Source organism: Neovison vison, chromosome 2, assembly GCF_020171115.1.
Source record: "Neovison vison isolate M4711 chromosome 2, ASM_NN_V1, whole genome shotgun sequence".
NCBI lineage: Eukaryota > Metazoa > Chordata > Mammalia > Carnivora > Mustelidae > Neogale > Neogale vison.
Window position 1 is genome coordinate 182,325,510 of NC_058092.1, and position 17,530 is coordinate 182,343,039.

A 17,530-nucleotide genomic window follows, 5' to 3' on the forward strand; every position below is an offset into this window, starting at 1 on the left:
TTTGGTTAAAAGAAATGGCACTGAAAAGTCTCAAGAAAATTCACACATAAAGTGAGGTCACCCAACATCCGGGTTTCCAAAAGGCAAGGATTTGCCTTCCTGTAACACTATTGGAGAGATGGTGACATTTGTTTCCAGGAACACTTTTAGAATTTTAAAAGTTTAAATTTAAGAAGAAATTTAGAAATTTAGTAAAAGGTTGCCTTTCTTGTTGCTGTTGTTACTACTGTTGTCACCAAATCTTGCATCAACAGATAGAACCGGCTGTGGAGAGGGGGCGGAGTCCTCCTCATGCGCGGATGAGGAGCCGCGCGTGCGCCCTGGAGTCGGCAGCCCAAACCCACGGGCGGGTCCCGGGCTTCTGTTGTCTGAAGTAGGCGGCATACTACCGACCTACCCGCTTCTGAGACCTTTAACTAAGTAACTCAAAAAAGGGGGGGCGGGGGAGGGCTAGTGCTTAAGGGAGAAAATAATGGTATTTAAAGGTAGAAAGCAGACCTAATTCGCAGAACTTGGTTCTCAAACTACGTCCAATGCTCAACACTTCAAAGACCTGAGACCACACTTGGGGCCGGATTTCCTCCAGCAGGAACCCTTGGAGGAAGAATGAGAGAGGGCTGCTTGGGCAGAAGCTCGGGACAGGTGTGGCCACAGACAGCGACCCCGAGTCCTCCCGCCTCCCGCCTTTCCGCAAAAAAAGGAGGGGTCAAAGCGACGCGGTCAACTCAGGAACGCGCCGAAGACGCACGCCCCCGCAGGAACGCAGAAATTTCCCAGAGCGCAGGCCCGCAGCACTGAATGGGATAGGTCTTTGTGTCACAGCCACCTCGATTACCTAATAAGGAAGTGGGAGGGCAAAAATATGGTCGGCGACCAGAAGCCAGGCAACTTTGGGATTTTCGGAGCTCAGCGAAGGGTAGGGTTTCCCAGACCTTCTACTTAAAGTTTACTTATACTACTTAAGGGAGTTTCTGTTATTTCTCTGTTTCCACGGTATAGTTCACACAATTTGAGGGGTCAACCCTCTGACGCCTCTCTGAACTGAGCTGGGGAGTTTGTAGGCTCCGCCTCTTAGTGGGCTGGACGCGCGTGCGCGCAGTTATTGCACTAAAGTGTCTCTGCGTTTGCTTCGTCTCCGTGGCAGCGATGGCCGAGTGGTTAAGGCGTTGGACTTGAAATCCAATGGGGTCTCCCCGCGCAGGTTCGAACCCTGCTCGCTGCGGAAGCCGGTAGCTTCTCTTTTCCTCTTTCAACGTATGCCATTAAATGATAATCGTTACTAACTGCTGCATTTCCTTGCCTGCTAGCTAAATGGCTCACCTACAGAGAAGTCTAAAGTGTTAAAGGAAAGCCAGTAAATGTCAGCTCTGCAAACGTACTGATTATACTGAAGGGAAAAATCTTGCTTTGTCCTAACCAGCAAGATAACGGTTTTAGGATCTTTTTCCACAATGTGAAGAAAAGTTGACAAAATACAAATAAAATAAGATAAATATTGGCGCAATTTTTTGGGCTATCACAGCCCAAGGTATCACGTTAAAACTGGTGGGGGGGGCGCGGTTAAATAGATGATGAGCACAGGGTCATGTATGGAACTGTTGAATCACTATATTGTACACCTGAAACTGATAAAACATTGTATGTTGACTATACTAGAATTAAAATTAAAACTTAAAAAAAAAAAAACCTGATGGCAAAGCTAATGCCACTACTTCAATCCCAGAATTACCTTTAACAATTCCCCCACTGCATGAAATGAGAAATAAGAATGTTTAAGTTTGACATCTATACCATGATAGATACATCCACAGAATGGAACACTGCATGTAGCCACTACAGTGATAGTGACATAAAAAGCCCTTCTCAGTTTTGTCAAATGCAAAATGTTGGATTGAAAAACAATACATATTCTGATCACATTTTCGTTAAACTATTTATAGAATCATTTTTGTGGTAAGAATGGGGAAAAAAGGACTACATGGGGGCTGCAAAGAAATAATCAAAATGTTAGAAGTAATTATTACCTCTGGGTAGTGGAATTTGGGAGGGTTTTAATATTTTTAACGGACACTTTTTTGCTTAACTGAGTTTTCTAAAATTTGTATATTGACCCAATATATTTTGTTTGTTGTATTTTGTATGTTGTAATTTTTTAATACTAAAAAAATATTGTGAGGTTTGTCTTTGAGACCATACACATCCCCATTCCACTCCCTTTCAGCTGTTTTCACAATCTCTCTCCCACTCCATGCTTTCCAGGTGTTCTCATGGCGTTCCCTAACACTTCAATGCTGGGGATAGTTTTCTGTGGTACCTGAAGTAAATTCCACCCCCATAGCCCCCATCCCGTTTGAGACATGGCTGAACATATACATTCACCACATTCACATCTTCAGTCCATCCTCTCTGCCCAATCCTACCTCTTCTGTCCCCACTGAAGTCACTTATAAATGATTTTATTAGTGTCCTGTCTGGTCTCCTTCCCTCTTAAAGTCAGGATCACATTCAGCTGCAAATAACAGAAAATACAACTCTGGTGACTTAAAAACACGTGGGGCTTGTCTCAAGAAATCTCGGAATAGGCAAGTCTCAGATGAAACAGGGAACTGGGCTCTTTCCATCTTCTTGTTCTGCCATTTTAATACATAGGCCTCGTTCCCTCCTGGTTGTCTTACCATCCTAAGTTGATTGCTATTCCTCCAGAGCTCATAGCTGTATTTAGTTAGGAAAGGGAGAAACAAGAATCCTCCATTTATGTCTCATTGATTTGAACGGTGAATATGGCAATCACTGATGGCTACAAGGAAGTATCGCTGGGTGTAGAGCTACCCAAATCAAAACTGGAATTTCATTGGTAAGGAAGAAACATCAGTGGATAGTGAGTGGACAATTAGCCGAACCTGCCACAACCCTCTAACAAGAAAGCCAAACTTGTAGGCATAAAGCCTTCAAAACAAGTCCCCTGCCCACTTTCCCAGCCCTCCTTCCCTTCTATCCCACCTATTTTTGAGTTACTAGCAGGCCTGGCAGCACAGCATGCTACCTCATGCCTTTGAACCTTTCTACATACTCACATACAATTACCTGGAATACCTTTATCTTGCCTTCATCCCTCTCCCCTTATTAGGAAAAGAGGGCTGCCCATGATTTGAACTCCCTTTCTATTTAGAGGACTTTCTCTTTTTGAATCCAGGTATGTGAATGCCCCATCCCAAAAGCTGAAAAAGCCACGAATTTGCTTTTCAGGATTCCCTTGTCTGCCTCCCCTCAGAGGCAGACAATCAAATGTGCCCACCTGCAACTTCCAATCTCAGTCATTCATGCAAAGAAACAGAGGTAAGGGTTCATCCTGGTGTGGTGAGCCGAGGCCACGATAACAACAACCGCAGGCATTGCTAACAGCAGCAGCACCGAGGCTGCAACTGGGGTTTGTAGCTATTGAGCATCACTGACCCTCCTGTCTCTACCAGACTGGTTTTGTGCTGTCATTCTGGAATGATCTTAGATTATGCCTAACAAACTTACTCCTCTCCCATTCTCCAAAAGTGACTTTGCAGCCTTCCTGATAATTCTATGAACTATTAAAAATCCTTAGAGTAGGTCAGTAAATTTTCTGCTTTCAGCCTCAGTCTTTTTTTTTTCTCTCTTCCAAATACCAGGTATCGTTTCCCTCCTCACCCCACCAACATGATGGAAACTCATGATTTCTCTTCAGTGTATTACCTTGGGGGGTAAAACATTCGTGCAATCCCCCAGGCTGACTCATAAGACCCTTGTATATTCTCCTATTCCCTATAATAGCAAGGGTCACATTGAAATATTTCTGTCGTTTGTCTGTCTTCCCACTAAGTGCTAATTTCCCTGCACACAAATCCACAGTCCACCCCAAGAAGACCCCAGAGAAGGGGATGGAGGAGGTCAACAGCCATTTTCCTTTTGAGAGTCACTGACCTTTGCTTTAGTATGAGATAACTTAATATATAGTGTCCTTCTCTCGGTGTTTTTAATTGAAGAGGAGAGAGAACAGAACCCCAACAACATATCCCTCCTTCCCTTCCCATTGTCTTCCTTTTTCTTATGTCTTTCTCGTCTTCTTTTACTTTTTCTTCCATTCCCTTGTCTTCTAGCACTGAAAAGGCAGACTGAGTCAGGAAGCAAGCACCTGCAGCACCATTTCCTCGGTGGGTCAACTCCCATTCCCATCTCCCTGAGAGTGGTTCACTGTCACCCTGGCCTCCATGTAACCTGATGTCAGGTCTCTCCATGGCTGAGAATCACGGAAAGGAAAATCCATGGAAGACTTCAGAGGGGAGATGTGGAAGAGGTTCTGCCCTCCTCAGAGGAAAGACACTACTTGATTCCTCTTTCCATTCCTCTTTCCATTTCCGTTCCTCCAGAGTCCTCCCGCCCTCCCACCCTGTACATCCCCTGGAGCCTGCTTTTTCCAATCCAACTTCACAAGATTCATGATTTTTTTTTCTAAAGATTTTATTTATTTATTTGACAGAGAGAGATCACAAGTAGACAGAGAGGGAGGGAAGCAGGCTCCCCGCTGAGCAGAGAGCCCAATGCGGGACTCGATCCCAGGACCCTGAGATCATGACCTGAGCCGAAGGCAGCGGCTTAACCCACTGAGCCACCCAGGCGCCCAAGATTCATGATCTTGAAGATTGGCCCTACAGTCCCCAACTTCTTCACTGTTTTATGATACAGAACAATTTTCTGTGCATTGACCTCAGTGTGCCCAGCATTTAAAGAGGCTCCCCTTAGAAGGCAGAGGAGGTTATAAATATGACACCCAAGTCTCCTTTTTACCTAAATCTTTCTCAACTCACTTCTATTAATAAAAGATAAATCCCGCAACTTCCCAGAAGCCAAAGGTTTTAAATGTAAATAGACTGCAGTGAATTGTTTGCAAATGCAGAACTCCTAATCATCCCTTCCCTTCCAGATCCAGGTCCTTCTCCAAGTTCTTCACCCAGTTTGTGGCATCTCCAGCCTTGGAGCAGGACACACCCACTTGGAATCAGCCTGATAACTTCCCATCCTTCACCAAATCTACCTCTACCACCCAGTCTAAACACCACCTCTCACCTCCACCACTTCTCAGCCTCCTATCTTCCACACTTCCTCCCTTCCAATCTGTTGTCCATAAAATAAAATTTTCTTTGAAATGCATGTTTGATCTTATAACCCTCCGCCTGAAAACCCTTCTGGGGATGCCTGTGTACTCTGAACAATACAGCCTTAAAACCCTTAGCATGAATCCATGTCTTCCAATGATCCAAGCAGCATACCTCTTGGGCTTCTCCCATTTATTGTCTAGCAGATGCACTGTCCTTTCTTTTAGTTCCTTGAAGAGACCTGACTCTTTCTCAGCTTAGGAATTTTACACATTCCAATGTCATCCTCCTCTTAAATTGGTTAGGTCCCCTGCTTACATGATTTCAAACCATTTTATTATCTTTTTTTTTTTTTCACAACACTTATGAAACTGTGTAATACGTTAGAATGAATATTTGCTTGATCTCTCCTTGTGTGTGCACATGTGTGGAGGGTGTCTGTGTGTGTGTGCCTTTAACCACTAGATGTCCTTATCTTGTACTTAAGGGACCCCATCCCAGAAGCTGAAAAAGCCACGAATTTGCTTTTCAGGATTCCCTTGGAGCCAGGGAGGCAGACAATTGATTGAGGGGTCCTCAATCAATAATTCTGTTGAACAAAATTTGTGGTTGGGAAAGTCAGAGAGCAAGAGGTCTCAGAATATCTGAAGTAGTGGGAGATAGAGTCTCTAATGAGGGTGGGTGCACTCTGTTTTCCTTCAGCTCTGGGAGATGAATCAAAACTGTGCCCGGAGAGATTTGTGCCCTGACTGCATAGATCAGCAGGAATATCGCACAGAGCCACCTGATGTATTGCAGTACTGTTTAGTGTGATTTATGAAGCTGTTATTTTGTTTTAACACATCATGTTCATTGTAAAGGAGGTTCATCTCCAGAGGTTTCATTAATGGAGGCAGTGCTGTTTACTGAGGCAGCAAAAAAGGGATTGAAAGATAGAGCTGGCAGAGGACATGTGTAAACTTGTATTCCAAGTACTTTCCGGTTTTGACAAGCCCCCCAGGCCCACTTTTGGAGATCTTGCTCTCAAGTGTGCCATGTCCCCCAGAACACTGGATCTTAGGCCCTCGCTGCAGACTAGAATGCAGACAACTAATAGAGACAGCTAAGTCTTAGTCCCTGCAGAGTTAGAGAGAGAAGATCTGATATTGGTATTTTGAGATGACGTGTTCTATTTGAAACACTGTTGGAAAAACTTAAAGCCTTCAGCTCTTCTTATAATGACTAGTTTCCTTCCCAGCCTCCATGAAGTTGATCTGTCAAGTTCACCCAAGCTCATAGACTAGATGTCATGTTAAACGAGGTATTTCCACTTCCTTCCCACTGTCCCCGATATCTACTCGTTTGTCTTGGGTCTGGGGACATGCTTTCAGAGATTGGACTCTGAGACCTAAAGACAGGATATGATAGACTTAGATGTACCTTCACTGCTTTTGTCTGGCATTGAACTGCTTGGGAGGCTTGAGAGAGCAAGGCCAGGTCTTCTTTGACATCTCTAGGCCATTCAGAAGACTCCAGGAACAGAGAGCATGGCCCGTGGCGTGGGCTTTATGCTCTTTCTACTGTCTGCTGCCTGAGGTCAGGGGTAGAGAAGAGTCAGGGGTTGGTAAGCTCAGTCAGGCACTGAGATTGGCCACACCCCCAACCTGGTTAGCTCCTGTCCCACAGTCCCATGGGAGGGATCTTAGAGTCCTTTGTTCCTTGACACCACATTTGTCCCCAAAGACTTTTAGGGAATATGTTTCCCCCCAGACATATTCATATTCATTTAAGATTCTCAGAGTGTTTGTCCAGTGAGGGAACTTTAGACACAGTTTACCTGACAACACCAGTCATTCCCAGAGATGGTATCTGTGTGAAAGGGACTTAGCTTCCAAATGTGAAGACATATACATCAGTGGAAAGAGATTTAGTGTTTTGAAATAATGTGTGCTAGAATGTTGGAGCACAGAAATGCCATGCTTACTTTTTTTTTTTTCATGCTTACTTTTTGCACATGACTCTCAGGCAGAGATCAGCAAACTTTCTATAAAAGGTCAGCTAGTAAATATTTTTATCTTTGCAGGCCATGTAATTGCTGTTGTGTAACTATTCAACTCTGCCTTTGCAGCATGGAAAAAAGCCATATACAAATGAGTGTGATCATGTTCCAAGTAAACTTTATTTCCAAGGGCAGGTAGCATGCTGGATTTGGCCCAGTGGCCAGAGGACTCACCCCAGTATAATAAAAAGGTCTTTCCAAGTATAATATTAAGATATGATTAACTGTGACACTGTTAAGAGACTAGTTAACATAGCTATAAAATCTTGAGATTTCCATTAACATGAAGATACCAAGAAAAGACATCAATAAAAATGCATAAGGCAAAACTGGGAGTGAATGTTTTCTAAGATCATTTTATCTCAATACATCAGAAGAGCCCAGAACCTTCCAGAATCTTCTCCTGTGCAGTATGCTCTTATGTTCCACTCACTAAAGAGACTGATAGGGTACAGATCCTCTTTCTGTAGTTTGCAACATAGGCTACTGCTCTGAAAAAAATAAATGCTCTATCTTTAACTGCTGTTGCAAACAAAACCGTGAACCTTAGGATGTGATTCGAATACGTATGGGCAGGTTTATTTGTGAAGTGCCTTGAGGGAGTGGGAAGAACAAGGGCTTTGAAGTCAGAACCATGAGGCTTCATGAATTTGTGTGTCATCCTTGTGCAGGGTCCATGCTAATCTTCTCTGTTTCATTCCAATTTCAGTATATGTGCTGCTGAAATGAACCCCAGAGCCACCAGATTTCAAATCCAGGCTCTTTCCCTTTCTTGCTGTGTTACTTCAGGCAGGTGACTTAACCTCTCTGAGACCTAATTTCCTTATCTACTAAGTGATAATAATTATTACTCCTACTTCACGGTGCAGGAATAACTGCCATTTTCTGAGCTCCAACCATAGGCCAGGCACTGTGGTAAGTGCTTTACATACATTATCTCATTTAACCCTCAAAACAGGTCACAGCTGGTTTACTGCTGGGGAGTGGAGGAAGAGATCTCATGCTGTCACTTCCTTTCCTCTTTACCCAGAGCAGGTCCTTCATAAAGGTGTCTGGGATCATCCTGAGGAAGCCCCTGGACAGGAACAAAAGAGGCTATTAATTCATATTACTGGAGTGGAATTTTTTATGCTTTATTTTCTCTCTGAGCTAGATTATCTGAACTGAGCAAGTTCCCTGGGAGTTGATGCACAAAGCCGCCCGGAGCTCCTCTGGCCGAGGACGTGTTTAGAACTTTATGAGACCCTTTTCTCAGAGGGATGTCATTACTTTGACATTCTCTCCTAGCTGGGCTGATTTTTTGTGGGGGTTTTTTATGTCTTTTGTAGTTCATTATTGGTTTTACAAATATAATTTCCCAGCCTGTGTTACATTCCTTCTTCCAACTCCAATTCATCCCAATTTTTAATTAAATCACATTAACGTGCTTATTGAATAGGTAAGATAGTCTCATGGTTCAAATTCATAAGGGCTCCCCCCGTCCTCCTGCCACCAACGTCTCCTTCCTAGACCACCAATGGCCAGTTTCTCATCTTTTTTTTCTTTATGCACATGCAAGAATATACATAGCTTTTATACAAATGTTAGCACACTACATAAAATGTCTTGAACCTTATTTTGTTATTTTAAAATATATCCTGCACATCTTTCTGTAGAAATAGTTTTCTCATTAAAAATGGCCTCTGGGGGCGCCTGGGTGGCTCAGTGGGTTAAGCCCCTGCCTTCGGCTCAGGTCATGATCTCAGGGTCCTGGGATCGAGCCCCGCATCAGGCTCTCTGCTCAGCAGTGAGCCTGCTTCCTCCTCTCTCTCTGCCTACTTGTGATCTCTGTCTGTCAAATAAATCAGTAAAATCTTTTTTAAATAAATAAAAATAAAAATGGCCTCTGCTAACTGAAATGCCCTCAGCAACTAGAGCTCACTGCCTCAGAATAAAAATACCATGATTTATTTAACCAAATCCCTATTTATGACGATCAAAATTATTTCAAATCTTTTGATTTTACAAAAAAAAAAAAATGCTTCAAAGAAAATCTCATATCCATGACATTTTCGAAAACAGGGATCTCAGTCCCAGTCATCTACTGTCATGCAGAATGGAAAGAGAAGAGTCAGCCCTTTGTGCAGATATCAGGAACTGGACACAAGAAATCAGTGGTTGAGCAGTTCTAAAAATACGGTCCAACCTCAATAAAACTGAAAAGGATAACAAATAAAAGTATAAACAAATGCCCTAGAAAGAAAAAAGAAAAAGAAATTCTCCCCTTTGCTAATCTATTCCATTTCTAGGGGAAAACAAAGGCTAAGAATGCCCCAAATGAGGGGCACCTGGGTGGCTCAGCTGTTAAGCGTCTGCCTTCAGCTCAGGATCCTAGGATCCTGAGCATCAGGCTCCCTGCTCTGTGGGAGGCAAGCTTCTCCCTCTCCCACTACTTCAGCTTGTGTTCCTGGTCTGTCTATCTCTCTGTCAAATAAATAAATAAAATTTTTTTTCAAAAGGATTTTTAAAAAAAGATTTTATTTATTTATTTGACAGACAGAGATCACAAGCAGGCAGAGAGGCAGGCAGAGAGAGAGAGAGGAGGAAGCAGGCTCCCCACTGAGCAGAGAGCTCAATGCGGGGCTCGATCCTAGAACCCTGGGATCAGGACCTAAGCTGAAGGCAGAGGCTTTAACCCACTGAGCCACCCAGGCGCCCTAAATAAATAAAATCTCTTTAAAAAAAAAAAATCATCCCAAATGAGTTAGTTCTTGGAAACAGTCTCTTTTCTTCCTACTTCTGTTTCCTCTCTCTGTCCTTCTCTCCATATTCTACCAGAAACTATTGGACTTCATGAATTTTTATTAAGAATTCAAGATGCTTCAATAATAATTCCTGTGACTACAGCCCCTACTGACTCAAATGCTCTTTGGGTGTAGTACTCACTGCCCCTGGTCATAAAAAAGGACAAGAAAGACTGGATTACAAAGAATGCAGGTCTGGGAACTTCCCGGCAGCATGACAAAGGTTATTTATAAGGCAAGGGAGTGATGGGAGGTCCATGGGACCCACTCTCGGTTACTACTTCTACTTGAAGAACATTTCAGGGGTGAGATGAAAGACTTGAATTTTTTCAGTACCTACATTAATACAGCAGAGTCCCCACTGCTTTGCTGTGCATTCTCTGACGGTGCATTCTCATTAGAAACGAATTTATTTCTAAAATGCAAGCAAAGAGCCTCATACACCCTCTTATCTATTGCTTTTCTTGTTCTTCTTTTTGCCATGGAAATTAGACAGTATATCGTTCAGATCTACTTGTGACAATTTGATTTTTGTTTACATTCATCCAGACTTGAAAAATGACCACTGCTCAGGCAGATTGATGCTTCCTGAGCCACTCTTTTCTAACATGTATTAATATATCAATACCACCTTCAAGTAGTATGTCTTTCTAAATTATCCTTTGTTTCCCCCTCCCCAGTGCTTTTCAAGCTTCATTTAAAAACAAAAACAAAAACCCTCTCACCATTTTTCTCAAGACTCTCTCTACAAAACATCCAGCCCGTTGCTGACTAGGCCATATCTTCATATTTCAATTTTTTAGTGGCTCTGTTTTATTATCTATTATTATTACTACAGCATTTGAGAATTTTTCATTGGGGCAAATGTTTGGGCACCGGAAAATTACAATAGAAGTTTTCGTCTTTCCAGCGAAACCCCCCCACAGAGCTGTGACATTACCCAGTTACTACTCTTCTATAACGTCACAGATCTGGGGAGAGCTAATCACTTTCTAAAAATGATAAAAGTATCAAAACACTTGTATCTGTTTTAAAATGTATGTTTTATGCTTCTATCTTCATGCAAGAAGATGTTAGTTGAAAATACTTTCCATACAGTGTTCCTTCTTAGAGTTAAGTATATGACAGTTCCCTTATGCTTTCCACATATTTGAAAATGGTTTCAAAGGGGCACCTGCACTCCAGTGTTCATGGCAGCAATGTCCACAATAGCCAAACTGTGGAAAGAGCCTAGAGGTCCATCAACAGATGAATGGTTAAAGAAAATGTGGCCCATATAAAGAATGGAATATTAGCCATCAAAAAGGATGAAATCTTACTGTTTATATCGACATGGGTGGAACTGGAAGGTATTATGCTGAGCAAAATAAGTCAATCAAAGAAAGACAATTATCATGTGGTTTCACTTATATGTGCAATATAAGAAATAGTGCAGAGGATCAAAGGAGAAGGGAGGGGAAACTGAGTAGGAAGAAATCAGAAAGGGAGACAAACTGTGAGAGACTGTTAGCTATAAAAAACAAACAATGTTGCTGGAGGGGAGATGGGTGGGCAGATGGGGTAACTGGGTGATGGGCATTCAGGAGGGCATGTAATGTGGTGAGCACTGGGTGTTATATGCAACTGATGAATTACTGACATCACATCTGAAACTAATGATATACTATATGTTGACTAGTTGAATTTAAGTTAAAAAAAAAAATAAAATGTAGGTTTGGGGTACCTGGCTGGCTCATTCAGTGAAGCATGCGACTCTTGATTTCAGGGCTATGAGTTTGAGCCCCACATTGGGGGTAGAGTCTACTTAAAAATAAATAAATAAATCTTTTAAAAATAAATAAATAAGTACAATATAGGTTTTATTATTATTCAGGTGTGGAAGATCAACAGATCAGAAGACTGCCACTGAAAGAAAGCGTATTACTCACTGTTCCCAAAAAGAGGGTGCATGCCACACCAAAGAGCGATGTTGTTGTTGTTTTTTAAAGATTTAATTTATTTTGTCAGAGAGAGAGAGAGAACAAGCACAAGCAGGAAGAGCTGGAGGCAGAGGGAGAAGCAGGCTCCCCACTGAGCAGAGAGCCTGATGTGGGGCTTGATCCCAGGGCCTAAGATCATGACCAGAGCTGAAGACAGACACTTAACTGAATGAGCCACCCAGGTATCCCTGGGGTAGAGTCTTTATTTTGGTTTCTGCAGATAGGAGAATGCGAGTCAAGGCAAGTAGGTTTAAGGCTGGCTGGTTTGAAGCCCAGGGACTGTCCCTTTTTGTCTGGTACCTGTCCCCAGCACAGATTACAGCAGGGGCATAGTGGCCTTGAGTGTGAGAGCTTGATGAAGGAAGGGGTGGGGTGTGGGCTCAGGATTGGTTTGTTCACATACAAGAGACGCAAGAGCAGGTGAATTGTTTCCTGTCTCTAGGAATTGGCTAGCCATAGGAGGAGCAGTCTCTCGGGGTTTAGTAAGATCTCATTGGTCAAAGCATCAGAAATGCAGAAAATAAAAAGACATGGTTAATATAGTATCAGTCATTATCTCAGCAAGAAGCAGAAGGCACACTCAGTTTAGGACAATTCTATGTGGGTTTTTCCTATATGGGTTTAATAAACAATTTACAAAGGTAAGGAGAAGGTCCAGGAAAACCACAAGGGACAGAAAAGCTTTTACCATTCAAGAGGGGAGGGAGCAGCCACCGGGACCCAGAAGAAACATTCTGAAAAGAAGAGCAGTGACCTCCCTTTAGGGGACACAAGTAGTGCAAGGTGATCCTGCAAGGGGATAACTGTCCCTCGTCATTCTTCTGCCCCCTCTGTTCCCTGGCTGGGCCTCCTCATTGACCAAATGTAACTGGTCAGCCTCTGCAGCTGAGGACAGCAGAGGGTGGGTCTGAGGGACCAACATAGATAGCCAGAACTCTGCCTTATATAAAACTTGGGAAGCACACTGTGGAGATGGAGAGGCCAAGAAACAACCAGGTCTTGAGTCTTTTTACACCATCACAGCAACCTGCAAATGCTTTTTGGGTGGATCTTTCTACTACTATTAGCCCAAAGCTGCCATCTTGTGGCCATCTGAGGAATAATGGTGACTCTACCTTAAAGATTTGAAGGAAAACTTCTTGAGGGCCATGCAAATACACTGCTGGGAGGAAAAAAATCTTTACATTTCATTGTCATAACTTCCATAAACTTTTAGTCTGGGTAGAACATACTCTGAATTATTTTGAAAGTGGAATAGAAAAGATTCTACTCAAAGAAGCATAGAAATTTAGAGTAAAAACAATCCTGAAAACCACCATATAGAGAAAGAGCCAGGCAGTTTGTAAAAGCAGTCCAACAACATGCCTGTCTTAATGTATCACTCTGCTAAAATCACTGTATAACAGATTATACATTCTTCACATGGTTACTTTGCATTACGAAATTTTCCTTATTTCCAAAATGGAAACACTCTTAAGGAAAAAATCTCATTCCATAGGCACTGCAGAAACCAACCTGCATGTGTTTGAAGTGCTTTTTCTGGCTCATTTTTCTTCAGGGCTTCAACTGTACATGCATATCTGCAGTTCTGATGTCTTCCCTTGAGCAAAGAAAAATCCTTCTTCGAAGGCCTTGTTAAACACCGATAGTACTCTGCCTCTTTCTTGTTTCCTCTCTGAAACCAATTGTAAGGCTTAACTCTCATCACTAAAAAGCACGAAACTTTTGACACAGTCCAAAAAAAAAAAAAAAAAAAATCTACCCCAGGCAAGCACGTTAGTTATCCTCAGCACAGTTTTGGGCATTGTACCAAATCTATTTCTAACGTCAAACACAGTGAGGTGGAGCCTCTAGAAGGGGAGAAAGGATGAGGGAAACTTTCAAACACTGATCCCAAAGAGGATATGGAAGAGAGGGACCTGGCAGAGTCCAAAGAGTTAAAATAGTTACATGCAGACAAATGGCTTCTTCTGTATCTCTCCAAAAGGGAAATTCTGCCACACTTTTTTTTTTTTAAGATTTCATTTGTTTACTTAGAGAGAGAGAGAGAGAGCACTCACAGGAGCAGGGGTAGTGGGAGAGTGAATGGGAGAAGCAGACTGCCCTGCTGAGCAGGAAAGCCCCACCCAGGGCTTGATCCCAAGACCGTGAGCGGAAAGGAAGTCGCTTAACCAACTGAGCCACCCAGGCACCCCTCTACCACCCATTTTACAGATTTACCATAAATACAGTGTTGTTGTGACAGGTTACTTCTGTCGTGCATCTACTAAGTGAGAAGCCAGGGACTTGGCACGGGGATCCAGTGGTGAACAAAACAGTCCCTGCCTCAAGGAGCTCACAATCCTGTGGCAGTGACAGATGGTAACCAGGGACAAATGGGATGATGCCTGTTACAGTAGGAGCAGGTTAGTTCAGGTGGAAAAGGAGCACCTGAGCCAGTGTGAGGTAGAAAGGAAGGTTTCCTGGTATAACCCAAGCCCCTCACTTTACTGAGAAGAAAATAAGTCTTTTGAATTTAACAGTTTGCCCCACATCTCCAAGTTAAAAAATGGTATAGCCAAGACCAAAAACAGGTCTTATAGCCTGCAGAAGGAACTAATCGTCCCCCAGAGGGGCATGGCTTATTTAGGGTATGCACAGGGCCTGATGAACCAGCAAAGATTTTGAGGTAGTTTATGCCTTTGCTTAATTTTCAGAAAACGCCTCCTTCCTTACTTCCACCTCAACCTCATGCTCAGACTTTTAGTTCTGAGTCATAGGATTCGGCGCTCTCATTCTTCTTATTCAAAGGAACAGAGCATTGTGCAAAGGTGGAAAAAGAGTGAAGGTGTTCAGATTAAGATGTGATAGAAGGGGGGGTGGGGGAAGAGTTTAAAAGAGGGAAATAGGTGATATTTGTTATTTTATTTTTTTATTAGTTTCCATGGACTGTCATAACAAAGAGTGACAAGTTGGGTGACTTGTCCCAACAAAAATTTATTCCCCCACAGTTCTGGAGGCTAGAAATCAGGGTGTAAGCTGGATCATGTTCCATCCAAAGGCTAGAAAGGAGAATTCTTCCTTGCTTCTTCCTAGCTTCTGGTGTTGGCCATCAGTCCTTGACATTCCTTGGCTTCCCCTTGTATCACTCCAGGCTCCGCTTCTGCTAGTCACAAGGCATCCCCCTGTGTGTCTCTGTCCAAACCCCCCTCTTTCTTCCCATCTTTATGGACATGTAATTGATATACAATATTGCATAAAGTAAAGGTGTACTATGTGTTGATATCTTACACCTTATGTTGCAAAATGCTTACCGCCAGTGGTGATGGCTAACACCTCCATCATGTAACATAATTGCCATTTCTTTTTTGTGATGAGAACCTTGAAGATCTACTCTCTTAACAACTGTCAAGTATACAATACAGTATTATTAACTATAATTACCGGCTATATATTAGAGTCCCCCGAAATTATTTGTCTCATAACTGGAAGTTTGTACCTTGTGACCAACATCCCATTTTCCCCACCCCCACCCCCAGCCCCCAGCGTAAATGCTATTCTACTCTGTTTCTATGCGTTCAGCTTTTTTGGATTCCACATATGAATTATATCATAACAGTATTTGTCTTTCTTTGTCTGACTTATTTTACTTAGAATAATACCCTCAAGTTTCATCCATGTTGTTGTAAACAGCAGGATTTCCTTCACTTTTATGGCTGAATAATATTCCCATGTGTGTGCATGGGTGTGTATGTGTGTGTGCCTGTGTGCCTGTGTTTGTCTGTGTGAGTGTATCATAACTTCTTTTTCCAGTCATCTGTTGACGACAATCTTGGCTGTTGTGAATAATCTTGCAATTAACATAGGAGTGCATAAAGATACAAATTTGAAAAACTGTCTGTTCAGTTCCCTTGCCCATTTTTCATAGGATTATTTCTGTTAAAACACCTGGGTGGCCTAGTCAGTTAAGCATATGCCCTTGGCTCAGTCATGATCCCAGAGTCCTGGGATCAAGTCACTAATCGGGCTCCTTGCTCAGCAAGGAGCCTACTTCTTCCTCTATCTGCAGCCCACCCTCTCTCTCTCATGTCCTCTCTCTCTCTCTCTCTCTGACAAATAAATAAATAAATAAAATCTTTATTTTAAAAAAGGATTATTTGAGGTTTTTGCTATTGAGTTGTATGAGTTCTTTATATATTTCGAATATTAACTCACTATTGGGAATTGACTTGCAAGTATTTTCTCCCATTCTGTAGGTCATATTTTCATTTTATTGATTCTTTTGCTGAGCAGAACCTTTTTAGTTTGATATAGTTCCAGTTATTATTTTTGGCTCCGTTGCCTATGTTTGGTGTCCTATCCAAAATAAATCATTGCCAAAACCAATGTTAAGGAGTTTTCTTTCTATATTCTCTTTTAGGAGTTTCACAGTTGAGGATCTTATGTTTAAATCTTTAATTTATTTCGACTTCATTTTTGTGAGTGTGTAAGACAGAGATATCATTTCATTCTTTTGCATGCAGTCATCCAGTTTTCCCAACACCGATTATTAAGAACTACTCCTTCCCCATTGAGTACTCATGGCTTCCTTGTCAAATATTAGTTGACCATGTAAGTTTTCCTCTTCTTATAAAAATACACCAATCATATTGGATTAGGACCAACCCTATCATTTTAGCTTGATATCATGTGGAAAGTCCCTATTTTCCAAATAAGGTCACATTCAGATGTTCTAAGAGTTAAGACTTTAACACACATCTTTTTGTGGGTTTGGGGGAGTTTTGTTTTTACAGATTTTATTTATTAATTTGACAGAGAGAGACACAGCGAGAGAGGGAACACAAACAGGTTAATGGGAGAGGGAGAAACAGGTTTCCCATTGAGCAGGGAGCCAGACACAGGGCTCCATCCCAGGACCCTGGGATCATGACCTGAGCTGAAGGCAGATGATTAACGACTGAGCCACATAGGCGCCCCTAACACATCTTTTTGAAGGACTCAATTCAACCAATATCATGCAGTATTTCAAACATAATACATATGCAAACATATGCAGAAATAGAGTCTGGTGTAATGAACCCTATGTAGCTATTTCCTGGGTTCAACAATTATAAATTCACAGCCAGTCTTGTCTCATCTGAATCTCATCCACTCTCTCTCCTCCTATATTATTTTCAAGCAAACCTCAGACTTCTTATAATTTCATCCATAAATATCTGATGCATCTCTAAAAATAAGAACTTATTCTAACACAACCATAATATCATTATCATACCTAAAAATATCAATTATTAATATCCAGTTAGTGTTCAAATTTCCAATCATCTCTCAAATTTTCTCAGTGTTTTCAACACTAAGTTTGAATCAGGATTCAAGTAAGTTTCTCAGAGTCATTGACATTTAAACTACCTTCCTAAGAGGTGAGTTAACAATCTCAGCATCTTTATTCTCTTTCTGATTAGTTGAGCACTGGATGATTTTGAATATATAAAGGGAACTCTGAATTTTAAATGGACGGAGGGAGATCTAGGCAGGGGAGTAGAGGGAATGAAAAGACCGTAGGGGATGGGAGGAGATTCAAAAAGAAGATTTAGATCCAGGGGACACAAGACTGTGGTAAGAAGAGCC

General features: G+C 42.0%; 2 non-coding genes across 2 annotated transcripts; one reads left to right on the plus strand and one right to left on the minus strand.

Annotated features, from left to right (window-relative positions):
* Positions 1–1,140: 1,140 nt before the first annotated feature.
* TRNAS-UGA lies at positions 1,141–1,222 on the plus strand. The gene has a single exon. It is a non-coding gene; the product is annotated as a tRNA-Ser (tRNA).
* Positions 1,223–7,787: 6,565 nt separating this feature from the next.
* On the minus strand, positions 7,788–7,892 carry LOC122901515. The gene has a single exon (XR_006383529.1). It is a non-coding gene; the product is annotated as a U6 spliceosomal RNA (small nuclear RNA).
* Between the last annotated feature and the right edge of the window lie 9,638 nt (positions 7,893–17,530).